The sequence below is a fragment of the Pseudophryne corroboree genome, chromosome 1, assembly GCF_028390025.1.
Source record: "Pseudophryne corroboree isolate aPseCor3 chromosome 1, aPseCor3.hap2, whole genome shotgun sequence".
Lineage (NCBI taxonomy): Eukaryota > Metazoa > Chordata > Amphibia > Anura > Myobatrachidae > Pseudophryne > Pseudophryne corroboree.
In genome coordinates this window covers 409,293,468-409,309,688 of record NC_086444.1, presented here as the reverse complement: position 1 = coordinate 409,309,688, position 16,221 = coordinate 409,293,468, and the positions used below count along the sequence as shown (strand labels likewise).

At 47.4% G+C, this 16,221-nt stretch overlaps 2 pseudogenes; one reads left to right on the top strand and one right to left on the bottom strand.

Moving 5' to 3' along the window:
• Positions 1 to 10,187: 10,187 nt before the first annotated feature.
• On the bottom strand, positions 10,188 to 10,306 carry LOC134952327 (5S ribosomal RNA; annotated as a pseudogene).
• Positions 10,307 to 12,117: 1,811 nt separating this feature from the next.
• On the top strand, positions 12,118 to 12,236 carry LOC134950778 (5S ribosomal RNA; annotated as a pseudogene).
• The last annotated feature ends 3,985 nt before the right edge of the window (positions 12,237 to 16,221 follow it).

Genomic DNA, 16,221 nt, shown 5'->3' with positions numbered 1-16,221 from the left:
CTACATGTCCGTCTGGAATTAGTTTTTTCTATATGTTTGCTGTAAACTGCACATATTGCAACCCCCTCATCTCCTTATTACAGGTTTACAAACCCAGACATTGTGCTGAAATAGCAGCCAAGCAAATTCCATTATGCTGATAAATCATTTTTGGTTAATTTTACAGTCTGCGTAAATAGCCCTTAAAGCAATGGCTCCCAAACTAAATCCTCAAGGCATCCTAATAGTCCAGGTTTTAAGGATATCCATACTTCAGTACATTATTTAATTAGTAACTTAGCACACGTACAGATATTCTTAAAACCTGGACTGTCAAGAGTGCCATAAGTAATCCTGCCCTAAAAGGATTTCTTTACAATGGATCAAACCATTGGCCTGATTCAGATGTGGTTGGAGGTGCTATCGCTGCACTAGTATGGTAATGCAGCAGTTGGCATCCTATATAATAAAAGGCTAACACTGCTCCTCACCTCTATGGGGGAATTCAAGTGATTCGCGCGCCAGCGGCCACTAGATGGCGCCCAGTGGAGCAATTCAAGTGTTGCTTCGTTCAGAGGCGCATAGCCCCCAGTGCTGACATAGTTATGTTCCGTAATTTTTGGGGGGCTGGTAACTAGTTTGATATAATAGATGCATCGTGCTTGCTTTATTGATACATGCTGTATCCTGGGACGCAGCATCAGATCACCATCGGCCGTTTGCGTGAACCATGTGGTCGTGCAAAAAACGCAGTTTCTATCAAGAGGCCAGTAAATGGGCTGCCAACGGAGACCCTGACCTAGACATTCCCCCAAATAGAGACAATTCACCTACGTTTTTTGGTAAACTGCATCTGTTCCCGCCCCCAAATGGCAGCAGACTGTCAATCACTGACTGTCTAGCCAATTTGCTACCGTCACATAACGCAGTACAGGGCCTGCAGGTGCTCAGTGTATCTAACATTAGTACTTTGCGCTATGTAGCACACCTACAATCACATCTGATTAGGCCCCGATGTTTCTATACCAATAAAAGGCCCTACACACTTGCCGATGTGTGCGGGCGATATGAACGATCTCGTTCAGTAATGAACGAGAAATCGTTCATATTGCTCAGTGTGTATGCACCAACGATGAACGATGTGTGGCCCCCACGGTCGTTCATCGTTTGTTCTCCATCGCTTTGTAATGCAAGTCAATTTGGACGATGATCGATCATGGTCAAAATTGAATGCATCGGCAAGTGTGTAGGGCCCTTTAGAGGGAGTATTCTTTTTAGGCAAATTGAGCAACATCAGCATTTGACTAATATGCATTCAAAGAAATCAGCCAGAAGCCCCAATGTTCATATTGTATGACAAGGATATGAATAGAAGTCTTACTGTTCCTTGAGGAAAAACAAACAGCATCATCAGTTTGGTGCAGAATGACATTACCATGTGAGAGAGTTGCTAATAAGCTTTATGTTAGCCACTTGAAAAGAGATGGAAGCAGACAGCACTTTTTAATGGCATCAGATTTGTACTGTAAGCAGTTTGCACTTTATCTGTAGGGTAGATGAATGTTAAAGTGTGCAGAATAAATTATTTTGGTATTGGCGTCTTGTTTTATTTTGAAATGTACTAAAATCATATCTGTAAATTGAATACTAGCCCACACCAGTCTCGAACAGAAGTTGCTTTCCTGTGGCTATAAGGTAACCAACTTCTTCCATAATTAAAACAAATGCTGCAGGTAACGGAAGTGTATATTACATGGATGCTAAATGAAAATAAACCTAAATAGTACCCCCAATCACTCTGCAACAGCAGTATTCAGTCACAGCTGCATAATAACCATTGTCACAGTCAGCCAGATAGAAGACACTACTGAGCCAATGAAACTACTCCTAAAGTGCCTTGCTAAAGTATTCACCCCCCCCTTTGCATTTTTCAAATTTGCCTCACAACCTGGAATTAAAATGGATTGTTTGAAGGTTTGCATCATTTCATTACCAGAACATGCCTACAACTTTGAGGATTTTTTATTTTATTGTGAAGCAACCAAATAGGACAAAATAACAAAACTTCAGCGTGCATAACTGTTCACCCCCCCCTAAAGTCAGTACTTTGTAGAGCCACCTTTTGTGGAAATTACAGCTGAAAGTCGCTTTGGATAAGTCTCTACTATGAGCTTGCCACATCTTGGTACTGGGATTTTTGACCATTCCTTTAAGGCAAAACTGCTCCAGCTCCTTCATGTTGGATGGTTTCCGCTTGTAAACTGCAATCTTCAAGTCTGACCACAGATTCTCAATTGGATTGAGATCTGGGCTTTGACTAGGCCATTCCAACACATTTAAATGTTTCCCATTAAACCACTCGAATGTTGCTTTAGCAGTATGCTTCAGGTCATTGTCCCGCTGGAAGGTGAACCTCCGTCCCAGTCTCAAATCACAGGCAGACTGAAATAGGTTTTGCTCAAGAATATCCCTGTTTCTGCAGCAGGGTACATTGGTTTCCACAGGGAAACATCGGGTGTAGAGTGGATCTTGATCCAGAGAGGCACCAACAGGCTAAGGGGTATATGCAATTCACGGCGAATCGCGGCAATTTTTCGCCGTTTTTTAATTCGACTTAATTCGACAGGTGAATTCCGGAAGGTGGCTGCCGGAATTCACCATATTCAATGAAAAACGGATTCGCCAGAACCGCGGGCGAAAATCGGCCGATTTTGCCGCGATTTTAAAAAATGGGAAAAACCCGAAAAAAAAAATGGCGTGGGGTCCCCCCTCCAAAGCATAACCAGCCTCGGGCTCATCGAGCTGGTCCTGGTTCTAAAAATCCGGGATCCCCCGTATTTTTAAAACCAGCACCGGGCTCTGCGCCTGGTGCTGGTGCCAAAAATACAGGGGACAAAAAGAGTAGGGGTCCCCCGTATTTTTAACACCAGCATCGGGCTCCACTAGCTGGACAGATAATGCCACAGCCGGGGGTCACTTTTATGCCGTGCCCTGCGGCCGTGGCATTAAATATCCAACTAGTCACCCCTGGCCGGGGTACCCTGGGGGAGTGGGGACCCCTACAATCAAGGGGTCCACCCCCCCCAGCCACCCAAGGGCCAGGGGTGAAGCCCGAGGCTGCCCCCCCCCCCCCATCCAATGGGCTGCGGATGGGGGGGGCTGATAGCCTTTTGTGATAATGAAAAGAATATTGTTTTTTCCAGCAGTACTACAAGTCCCAGCAAGCCTGTAGTACTACTGGAAAAAAAATACCCAAATAAAAACAGTACACAGACACCTTGATAGTAAAACTTTATTACACACTACCGACACACACATACTTACCTATGTTGACACGCCGACTGCCACGGTCTCCGACGATCCGGGGGTACCTGTGAAAAAATTATACTCACCTTCCAGCGTCCAGAGGTACATCCACGTCCAGATATAAATCCACGTGCTTGTTAAAAAAACAAACCGAACACCCGCTCCATACCGGACTAAAAGGGGTCCCATGCTTTCACATCAGACCCCTTTCTCCCGAATGCCGGGACATCACGTGACTCCTGTCACTGAAGTCCCTTCAGCCAATCAGGAAGCGCTACTTCCGTGGCGCTCACCTGATTGGCTGTGCGCTGTCTGAGCTGTGACAGCGCATCGCAAAGCCGCTCCATTAGTTTCAATGGTGGGAACTTAGCGGCTAGCGGTGGGGTTACCCGCGGTCAGCCGCTGACCGGCGGGTGACCTCACCGCTAGCCGCTAAGTTCCCACCATTGAATAAAATGGACGGGGCTGTGCGATGCGCTGTCTGAGTTCAGATAGCGCACAGCCAATCAGGTGAGCGCAACGAAGTTGCGCTTCCTGATTGGCTTTAGAGACCTTTGTGTGACAGCTGTCACTGACAGGTCTCATTCGTGGAAAGGGGTCTCATGTGTCAGCATGGGACCCCTTTCAGTCCGGTGGTCGGGTATTTGCGATTTGTTATTTTGCCAAGTACGTGGATTTATCTCTGGACCATGGCTGAGGTGAGTATATTGAACTTTTCTTTTCAGGTATCCGTGGATTCTACTTGGAGAAGAGGACCGATGTCGGCGTGTGAACATAGGTAAGTATGTGTGTGTCGGCAGTGTGTAATAAAGTTTTACTGTCACGGTGTGTGTGTCCTGTTTTTATTTGGGTATTTTTCCCCCAGTAGTACTACAGGTACCAGCGGGCCCGTTTTTCTCCCGCATGCTGGTACTTGTGGTTCTCCAAGTACCAGCTTGCGGGGGAGGCTTGCTGGGACTTGTAGTACTGCTGGAAAAAACAATATCTTTTCATGATCACAAAAGGCTATCAGCCCCCCCATCCGCAGCCCATTGGATGGGGGGGACAGCCTCGGGCTTCACCCCTGGCCCTTGGGTGGCTGGGGGACCCCTTGATTGAAGGGGTCCCCACTCCCCCAGGGTACCCCGGCCAGGGGTGACTAGTTGGTTATTTAATGCCACGGCCGCAGGGCACGGCATAAAAGTGACCCCCGGCTGTGGCATTATCTGTCCAGCTAGTGGAGCCCGATGCTGGTGTTAAAAATACGGGGGACCCCTACTCTTTTTGTCCCCCGTATTTTTGGCACCAGCACCAGGCGCAGAGCCCGGTGCTGGTTTTAAAAATACGGGGGATCCCCTGTCAATTTTCCCCCCGCATTTTTAGAACCAGGACCAGCTCGAAGAGCCCGAGGCTGGTTATGCTTTGGAGGGGGGACCCCACGCCATTTTTTTTTAGGATTTTACCGTTCCAGCAATAAAAAAAAAAATTAAAAAAAATAATATTTTAAAAAATATATAAATAATATTTGTGCCTCCAAAAAAAAAAAAAAAAAAAGTACCTAATCCCTTCTAATATAAATAGATATGCTATTCCTAAAAAAAAAAACACCAAAAAAAACATGTTTAATTTTTTTTTTATTGTTTTCACCCTCCAAAGTGTGGCGGATTGAAAATGACGAATTTGCTGTCTAAAAGCACTGCTGTCGAATTTCCAAACTTGAATTGAATATGCTTTGGTCGAATTGCAGCACTTGTATCATTGCAGAAAAGTCGAATTTGCAAAAATTCGAATTTCAAAAAGTCGAATTTTGAAAGTCCGTTTTTTGGTCGGAAAGCACTGAATTGCATAGGCGAATTTTTTTTTTTGGGCGAAAATGACCCGAAATTCGACAATTTCGGGAATTCGACCGCAATTGCATATACCCCTAAAACTTTAGGCTGTTCCAGGATGCATTGTGGGGCCTCCTCTATAACCCTGCCTCCAGGCACTGTGAGCTCAGTTTTAAGTTGGTGCCTGTACAAGCAGCGGCCTGTTCCTTGGTACTTGTGGCAGAGATGCTCCGGCTCTAGGCACACGGTCACAGACGCTCTCCTGGTTAGCGTGGCTGCTACGGGGAGGAGGTAAGAAGGTCCCCAGACGGGACCCACCACTAAATCGCGTTCATGTCACAGTCTAGCGAGACGGACTGCGACGCTGGCGTGGACACTAACCGATCAGGGACCCCACTATATCCACCAGGGAATAGAGTACAGGTCGGATATACTAATATCCATTTTAATAAGACTCCATAGTACCAGGGGGTGAAGTTCAGCATAGGGGAACCGGCGCTTGACCTGTAGCCTCGCCCCCGGCCCAGGGCACCATCTACTGCTGGTATTCATGCCCTGGAGCTGCCTCGCACTCTCACTCCCTGACTGAGATGCTGGGTGCCATTTTCTAAAATAGATGCGACTGGTCTCCGGGACTGCAGGGCAAGGTCTCCTTTGTAAATCCACCTGTACATCAGCGCCCTGGTTTTACAAGCACTTCAGTATTCTACATGTCGATATTAAGACAGCATTAGTTAAGAACAAGTGTACCTGTGCCAGAATATATTGCACGAGTATTCGGATATATACATCCGGTCTCAGACCGTGCATTGTTATATACAATATACATATACTATTCCAGTGCAGTTTTATTGTATTTCTAAAATAATTATCTGCATTGTCACTGACTGTGTGCGCCTATAGCTGCTGTGTGGATTTCACTTTCAGTGTATTCCAGCTATATCACTGTATTCTGTACCCTAGGGGACTAGGTGCATCAGGGTCCATATATAGTGCTTCACAGTATTTACCGATTTAAAGTGTACTCTACTGTTTACTCAGTCACCTAATCCTGCACTTATTCGCTGGTGATGTGTACTGCAGGCTCAAACACATAATACTGGACTTATTCTGTGTACTGTGTACGCAGTTGCATACTAGGGACTTTATTTGCAGGTATTGTACTCTGTCTGGTTGTAGCATACTAATACGCTCTGCGGTTGCATTCACTAATAATGTCTAACACAAAGGGCGGGAAATCCAAGGACGCTCCTGCATCCTGCAGCGCCTGTGCCAAGGATTTGTCTGAGGGGGAAGTTTTGTATGACGGTCTGTGTACTATGTGCCATACATCTCCCGGTCAGTCCGCGGCTCCTGTAACCTTGGGCGGCGTTCTCAACTATGCTCAATACGCTTGTGACACGCCTTACGCCCCCTATGGAACCTCCTGTGAAATTAGTCACATATTGTCTCTAGTGTAAATCCGCCTTGGGTGGATAATTTGTCTACCCGGTTGCAGCAATGGAGTCACTCCTTGGTTAGACATAAAACTGCCCCAAGTCACTCTCGAGTCACGGGGTCATCTAAGCGGCATACTTCCTCCTCACAAACCACTAATCTGTCAGAAGATTCTTCTGTACAGGATGGGAAGTATACTGTCCCATCAGACACTGACACATTTGCTTCTGATGAGGAATCCACTACTCAGGTTGATGTCCCTAACTTAGTGGTTGCTATTAAGCAGATCCTACAAATCACTGATGATGAAAAGGATTCCACTACGGTGTCTAAGAAACCTGATAGGTTTGAACGTCAGAGAGTAACTAAAGCATTATTACTTCTGACCATTTAGTGGACATTCGACAAGAACCCTGGTCTTTTCCAGGAATGAAATTCTCCCTGTCTAAAAGGATGGTAGCTCGCTACCCACTCCCTACAGAATTGTGTAACAAGTGGATTCGGGTGTGATATGGTATGCCGGCAGCTGGGCTCCCAGCGACCAGCATACCGGCGCCGGAAGCCCGACCGCTGGCATACAAACAGCGGAGCGAGCGCAAATGAGCCCCTTGCTGGCACGCTGCGGGCACAGATGCATGCTACGCTATTTATTCTCCCTCCAGGGAGGTCGTGGAGCCCCACGAGGGAGAAAAACTCAGTATGCCGGCTGTCGGGATTCCCATGTCACCCGTCTAGTGGTGTCGTCTACTCTGCCTGTCACCTCACTGAAGGAACCGACAGATAAGCGTGTGGAAGGATGCCTTACAGGTGCTGTACATAGACCCACTATAGCAGCCTCTTGGGCTGCAAAAAGGAATTGAAGCATGGGTTCAGGCATTAGAGGAAGCGCTGCCTCAGGATATATCTGACATTGCCAGACAGTACCTGTCTCACATGACCACCGCCACCTATTACATTCAGGAGGCGTCCTTTGAGGCAGGTGTGTTGGCGGCCAAGGCATCAACTACGTCCATCCTGGCTCGCCGTATTCTGTGGTTGAGGTCATGGAAGGGGAACCTGGACTCCACAAAGACCTTGGAGGGGAAGACCTCAATAAAATTGTGGCTGACTTGGCGGCTGCGAAGACAGCCTTTCTCCATAACACTACTCCTTCTGCACAGAAGGCAAAAGGTACCACTTTTCACTCCTTTCGGCCTCAAGGGAAAGCAAAAGGTCAGGCATACCCGAGACAATCTCATGCTTCCAAAACCACAAAGCCCAAGGCTAAACAATCCTGGGCATCCCATAAGCCTGCTTCTAAACACCACAAGCCTGCTGCATGACGGGACAAGCCTCCCCCTGGGGGATCCTAGGGAAGGAGGCCGACTTCTGCGATTCACCCAGGTCTGGTTAAAGACCACTTCAGACGCATGGGTGCGAGAAGTTGTCTCTCAAGGGTATGCAGTCTCTTTCAAGAGGCATCCCCCTCGCCAGTTCTGCACAACGGTTATACCTTCTGATCCATTACAGACGCAAGCTCTACAAATGGTTGTGAGTTCCCTCCTGGATAGAGGAGTAGTGGTGCCAGTACCTCTATCCCAAAGAGACAAGAGGATACTACTCGACCCTGTTTCTAGTACCGAAACCAATGGGTCTTTCCGTCCTATACTCAACCTCAAATCACTGAACAAGTTTGTGAGAGCATCTACTTTCCGTATGGATACACTGCGCACAAGTGTACTGGCCATGGAACCCGGAGTTATATGGTATCCCTGGATATACAAGATGCTTACCTGCATATACCTATTGCCATATTGCACCAGCAATATCTGCGGTTTGCTATTGGCAACCTTCACTATCATTTCCAGGCTCTGCCATTTGGACTGGCCACGGCCCCTCGGATCTTCACCAAGGTTATGGCCGTGATGACGGCTCATCTCCGTCGCTAAAGGGAGCACTGCTGGACACACAGTCAACGGCTGTTCTGTCTCCAGAGAAGGTCCTGAAGCTTCAAGACAGGATAAGATACTTCCTCTCTCGCCCAAGAGTGTCGATACACTTGGCAATGCAAGTACTAGGCCTCATGGTGTCGGCTTTCGACATGGTAGAGTACGCTCAGTTTCATTCCCGCCCTCTGCAGAGGTTAATCCTTTTCAAATGGGACGGCCTACCTCTACGGATCAGGTCTCCCATGACCTCCTTGACTCCGGAGGTTCATCTATCGCTGACCTGGTGGCTACAGGACCAACAGAGGCCTTCCATTCTGGATCCCCAACTGGGTCTTACTGACTACGGATGCCAGTCTGAGCGGCTGGGGTGCGGTGTTGGAGCAACACTCTTTCCAGGGTTGGTGGACCAGGAGTAATCACTCCTCCCGATAAACATTCTGGAATTGCGGGCAGTGTTCAGTGCTTTTTCTCTCTCTCTGCCTCTGATAAAGAACAGGCCTGTTTAAATACGGTCAGACAACGCCACCACAGTGGCATACATAAACCAATCAAGGAGGCACTCGAAGCTGAATGGCAATGATGGAAGTGTCAAAAATCCTTTGTTGTCCGGAACGCCATCTGCCAGCAATATCGGCAGTGTTCATTCCGGGAGTCCTCAACTGGGAAGCGGATTTCCTCAGTCATCAGGACGCCGGAGAGTGGAGTCTTAATCAGGAAGTCTTTCAACTCCTAGTGGACAAGTGGGGCCTACCAGATGTAGATCAGATGGTGTCTCGGCATAATCACAAAATTCCAGTCTTCGGATCAAGAACCAGGGACCCTCAAGCAGTGCTCATAGACGCACTGGCATCTACTTGGAACTACTGCGGAAGTGCAAACAAGAAGGAGGAATACTACTTCTAGTCGCTCCAGCATGGCCAAGACGGCATTGGTTCTCAGACCTGCAGGGTCTATCGATAGAGCGTACTCTTCTACTCCCTCAACACTCAAACCTCCTCGTTCAGGGCCCTTGTTTACCTGGACCTGGCCAGACTGGCTTTGACGGCGTGGCTCTTGCAGCATCACTCCTGAGGGCCAAAGGATTCTCCGAGGCGGTTATCCAAACTATGCTAAAGGCCCGAAAACCGGCATTTGCACGGATATATTACAGGGTCTGGAATTCTTACTTCACCTGGTGTGCTGCTAAGAATTACGATGCATACAAATTCGGAACTTCCAGACTTCTGGCTTTTCTGCAACAAGAATACGTGTACAAGGAGAAAAGTATGACTCTTGTTTGGGCGCACTCTTGTTAAATTATCGAAGTTTTAGTTGATAAAGTGCCCGAGGGTTAGTGATATAGTCTTTGGATTCTGCTCTCTAAACTACGTAAAAACTAAAAATGACAAATTAGACAGAAATAGCCATTGATATGCCTGATGGGAGATGTGTCTTCCAAAGAAATTATAAAATGTTCAGATCTTAATTATGCCTGGATAATTGCATATCGGAAAGTAGCTACATATTATGCTGCCTCCGTCTGCCAAAGATCTGTACAAACTGAGTTTGTATTAATGCAGCCCTAGATTGGGTTAGGTACGTGAGTGGAAGAGCCCACACACTACTAAACAATTCTTTAGGTTTGCCACTGTTATGGATAGGTAAATTGGGATGAATGAGGTTCAGGAGGTAGTAGGATAAGTATAAGTGGTGATACTGCTGTTGGTGTTGTTTCTTAGGGAAGGGAGTCTTCCTACTTCACCGGGTATTCCCTAGCAGTCGCCTGTCTAGGTACTGACCCAGCCCACCTCCATTTAGCTTCCAAGATCGGACGAGATTGGGCGTAAGCGTAGGGGTATGGTCGTAGAAAGAACTGACCCTATACCACCAATGAGAGTGCACCGAAACGGAGGATTGGTTCCTCCTCAGAGAAAAGACTGGAGGACTTCGTTGAGAAGAATGACCACAGTCGGGTAAGTGTGAATCTGCTGTCCACGTTAGACTGAAGAGACAGGTCCCTTGAGGGGACACGCTCACCAGAATCGTGGATGGGAGTTCACAGAAGAAAAGTAGGAAGATATTCGAGGGTAGAGGAGATGTTAAAGAAGCAATTGAATTAAATACATTAGGTCCCTTTCGGTCACCTGGGTTGTTTGAATACTGATGGGTCCCAGTAATTGTGACGGATGACCCACTCTCGGAATGGAAGTGAACAAGCCCGTGACCGGGTAAAACGCGTTTTCCGTTTGGGCACTTTGCCTGTCCGACATCTAAATGGGTGATATTTAATGCCTTACTGATGCATGTCTGATATATATATATATATTTATTTTGGGTGATATTTATTGCCTTTTTCATTAAGCATTAATGCTTTTTTTTTAATACTTTTTGCGCCTTTGAAACAATCTCTGTCACCTAAATTACTGGTATTTCCAGCAGAGCTGTATGTTTTCTTCTGGGCACCTTGCCTGTCTGACATCCAAATGGGTGATATCTAATGCCTTACTGATGTATGTCTGACATTTTTGGGGTGATACTTATTGCCTTTTTCATTAAGTATTAATGCTTTATTTGAATACTTTCTGTGCCTCTGAAATAATCTCTGTCACCTAAATTGCAGGTATTTCCAGCAGAGCTGTATTTCATATGTGTGTACTCCCCATGTGGGTACTTTGGGGTACAGACTGGTGATAAGGGTGGGCAATTTGTGGCCCCGGATTCTCTGCGGGCACCCCACCTGCCTACCTTCCTTGTGGGCGCCTTGCCTATCCGACATTTGAAGGGATGATATTTAATGCCTTACTGATACCTGTCTGATATTTTGAATGGGTGACATTTATTGCCTTTCTCATTAAGTATTTATGCTTTAGTTGAATATTTCCTGTGCCTCTGAAATAATCTCTGTCACCACTTTTGCTGGTACCTCCAGCTGGGCTGTATTGCATATATGTATACTCCCTATATGGGTACACTGTGATACAGATTTGTGATAAGGGGGGACAATCTTTTGGCCCTGCACTCCCTATGGGCACCCCGCCTGCCCACTGGTTGAAGAGGTGACACCCAAACCTTTATCTGCCTTATTTGATTAAGCATTTTTTCGCTTTAGTTAAATATTGAGGTTTTCAGCAAATAATCCTGTTACTCACATTACTGATTTGCCACTGTTATTAGTGATTTCTAAGGGTATGTGGTATATCATACTAGTCCGGTGGTTGTAAAATACTACTAAGGTCTGCTATGCATAATTAACGCCGTATCTACTCAGTGGATTGGTACCAATTACAAGGATATTATTATCTTCATGGTTATTATCACAGAGTATCTTCTCGTTATTTTGGTACCTGCTGGGTTATCCATCACAATTACTGGGACCCATCAGTATTCAAACAACCCAGGTGACCGAAAGGGACCTAATGTATTTAATTCAATTGCTTCTTTAACATCTCCTCTACCCTCGAATATCTTCCTACTTTTCTTTCTTCTGTGAACTCCCATCCACGATTCTGGTGAGCGTGTCCCCTCAAGGGACCTGTCTCTTCAGTCTAACGTGGACAGCAGATTCACACTTACCCGACTGTGGTCATTCTTCTTCTCAACGAAGTCCTCCAGTCTTTTCTCTGAGGAGGAACCAATCCTCCGTTTCGGTGCACTCTCATTGGTGGTATAGGGTCAGTTCTTTCTACGACCATACCCCTACGCTTACACCCAATCTCGTCCGATCTTGGAAGCTAAATGGAGGTGGGCTCGGTCAGTACCTAGACAGGCGACTGCTAGGGAATACCCGGTGAAGTAGGAAGACTCCCTTCCCTAAGAAACAACACCAACAGCAGTATCACCACTTATACTTAATCCTACTACCTCCTGAACCTCATTCATCCCAATTTACCTATCCATAACAGTGGCAAACCTAAAGAATTGTTTAGTAGTGTGTGGGCACTTCCACTCACGTACCTAACCCAATCTAGGGCTGCATTAATACAAACTCAGTTTGTACAGATCTTTGGCAGATGGAGGCAGCATAATATGTAGCTACTTTCCGATATGCAATTATCCAGGCATAATTAAGATCTGAACATTATATAATTTCTTTGGAAGACACATCTCCCATCAGGCTTATCAATGGCTATTTCTGTCTAATTTGTCATTTTGAGTTTTTACGTAGTTTAGAGAGCAGAATCCAAAGACTATATCACTAACCTTCGGGCACTTCATTTATCAACTAAAACTTAGATAATTTAACAAGAGTGCGCCCAAACAAGAGTCATACTTTTCTCCTTGTACACGTATTATTGTTTTCTTTTTTGACACTGGGCGCACCGCCATAAGGACAGATAGGAATTTCCATTAATTATTGTCCATCTCTGGCCCTTACATGATTACTGTCACGATCCAGGTAATTCTTTATCAGTATTTACCTTCCAAATGTCTCCTGAGACTGTCCCAGTGTTCCAAGCCTGGATTCCATCTGCACTGTCTGTGTGCAGGACGCTGCATCTCATTGTCTCTAGTCTCCTTACTGTGATTCTGGCAGCATCAGGGTTAAGTTTCACATGCAAGTTACAAACAATCTTTCCCTCCAAAAGCTAACATGGGCGCAGCCATGTTTTCCTAATCACATGATACCTTTCAGCCTATCAGCTGCACTCTGCTCTCAGCCTGATTACCCAGCAGCTGCACTCTGGTCTCTGGTTAATCAGCCAGCCAATCCCTGTTTCCCAGCTGGTATAAATATCTTGTTCCTGGGGTGGAAAGATGTCAGTGCTTCAATTGTCTACAGTGATTCCAGTGTGCAGTTCTTCCATGGACTTTCTCTGCAGTACAGCCTGACTCTGCAGTGTCTACATTGCTCCCTGTGACTGGCAGTTACCTGAGACCGGCTTCCAGCTTCTAGCTTCCAGCGGTGCTCTGCCCTGCCAGTAACCATCGGTGTTCCGCCATCGATCCCCAGTAACCATCGGTGTTCTGCCATCGATCCCCAGTCTCCATCGGTGCTCCGCCATCGATCCCAAGTCTCCATCGGTGCTCCGCCATCGATCCCAAGTCTCCATCGGTGCTCCGCCATCGATCCCAAGTCTCCATCGGTGCTCCGCCATCGATCCCAAGTCTCCATCGGTGCTCCGCCATCGATCCCAAGTATTTATCTGAACTGTGATTCCTGTTACCTGTACCAAGTCATCCGTATTCCTCTGAACTGTGTTTAATAAACCTTTGAACTTTCCTTCGTTGTCTTGGTCACGCCTTCGGGCATTTGTTCTAAAGGTTCCCTGCTTGTCTAAGAACCCTGTACTGCCTCCCAGGTACACATATACCTCAGCCCCTACAACTGAGGCTCCCCCTGGTCAGCACCAGCCCTCAGTTGTGACAGTAAGCACTGACCTAATGGATCCGGCCGGAGACCAGGTCCAAGCGACCAGGCCGATGCAAGAACTTGCAGCCTGCCTTGAACGTCAGGAGGCTGCACGGGGCCATGTGATTCGCTGTCTCCAGGACCTCTCCTCTCGGCTGGATGGAATACAAGTAACCCTCCGTGGTTCAGGGGCGTCCAGTGTGCCGACTGCAGTACCTTTGGTGGTATCCCCACCCACCATTCCTGTTTCTGCTCCTTGTCTCCATTTACCGACACCTGCCAAGTTTGATGGTTCCCCAAAAGCCTGTCGGGGTTTCCTAAATCAGTGTGAGATATATTTTGAGTTACAGCCTGGCAGTTTCCCAACTGACCGCACCAAGGTTGCTTACATCATCTCCCTCCTCAGTGGCTCCGCCCTCGATTGGGTATCACCTCTATGGGAGAAGTCTGATGCCCTGCTCTCTTCATATGCAGATTTCGTGGCAACCTTCAGGCGCATCTTTGATGAACCAGGTCGTGTGACCTCTGCCTCCTCTGATATCCTCAGGCTACGTCAAGGGACACAAACAGTCGGTAAATATCTGGTACAGTACCAGATCCTAGTGTCCGAACTTTCCTCAGCCCAAGGAAGGGCGTCTGTGTCTACAGCCCAAGAAGGGGCGTCTGTGTCTAAAGCCCAAGAAGGGACGTCTGTGTCTACAGCCCAAGAAGGGGCGTTCGTTTCTGCAACCCCAGGAGGGGTATCCAATGTTCAAGCTCTAGTAGGGGCATATGAGTCTTCTCAAAAAGGAGTTTCTGATCTGTCAGCCCCAGGAGGGGTGCTGGAGAAAACAACCCTGAGAGAGGTGTCTGATTCGTCAACCCCAGGAGGGGTCACCAAAGTTTCAGCCCCAAGGGAAGTATCCAGAGCCAAGTTCCCAGATGGAAATTTTTGTGCTACAGATGCAGTTATGAACTCCTGTTTGCCGTCTTCAGAGAGCACCACCCTGTTGGCATCCAGCATGGACCAGGTCCAGGATGGTCTAACTGAACACTCAGATACCACTCATTCCGGTTCTAACCGGATTCTGACTCCTTCAGTTCCAGCTGATTCGAATGTCAATCCAAAGACTCCTCCGGTCCCAGCCGGTTCAAGCTTTTCTGGACCCAATCCGGTTCCATCCGTAGGTCCAAAGACTCCTTCAGTTCCAGCTGATTCAACGGTCTCCAAACTCAATCCTGTCCTATCCATCGGCCCAAAGTCTCTGCCGGTCTCAGCCGGTTCAAGTTTGTCTGGACTAAATCTGGTCTCGTCCATAGGTCCAGTACAGTCTCATCTGGTTCCAGCCAGTTCAAGTTCATCAGGATTCAATCTAGATCCTTCCGTTTGTTCAGGTAAAGAATTTATAAGAAGTGTCCTGGGGCCACTCCTAAAGGAGGGGGTGCTGTCACGATCCAGGTAATTCTTTATCAGTATTTACCTTCCAAATGTCTCCTGAGACTGTCCCAGTGTTCCAAGCCTGGATTCCATCTGCACTGTCTGTGTGCAGGACGCTGCATCTCATTGTCTCTAATCTCCTTACTGTGATTCTGGCAGCATCAGGGTTAAGTTTCACATGCAAGTTACAAACAATCTTTCCCTCCAAAAGCTAACATGGGCGCAGCCATGTTTTCCTAATCACATGATACCTTTCAGCCTATCAGCTGCACTCTGCTCTCAGCCTGATTACCCAGCAGCTGCACTCTGGTCTCTGGTTAATCAGCCAGCCAATCCCTGTTTCCCAGCTGGTATAAATATCTTGTTCCTGGGGTGGAAAGATGTCAGTGCTTCAATTGTCTACAGTGATTCCAGTGTGCAGTTCTTCCATGGACTTTCTCTGCAGTACAGCCTGACTCTGCAGTGTCTACATTGCTCCCTGTGACTGGCAGTTACCTGAGACCGGCTTCCAGCTTCTAGCTTCCAGCGGTGCTCTGCCCTGCCAGTAACCATCGGTGTTCCGCCATCGATCCCCAGTAACCATCGGTGTTCCGCCATCGATCCCCAGTCACCATCAGTGCTCCGCCATCGATCCCAAGTCTCCATCGGTGCTCCGCCATCGATCCCAAGTCTCCATCGGTGCTCCGCCATCGACCCCAAGTCTCCATCGGTGCTCCGCCATCGATCCCAAGTCTCCATCGGTGCTCCGCCATCGATCCCAAGTCTCCATCGGTGCTCCGCCATCGATCCCAAGTCTCCATCGGTGCTCCGCCATCGATCCCAAGTCTCCATCGGTGCTCCGCCATCGATCCCAAGTCTCCATCGGTGCTCCGCCATCGATCCCAAGTCACCATCGGTGTTCCGTCATCGATCCCAAGTATTTCTCTGAACTGTGATTCCTGTTACCTGTACCAAGTCATCCGTATTCCTCTGAACTGTGTTTAATAAACCTTTGAACTTTCCTTCGTTGTCTTGGTC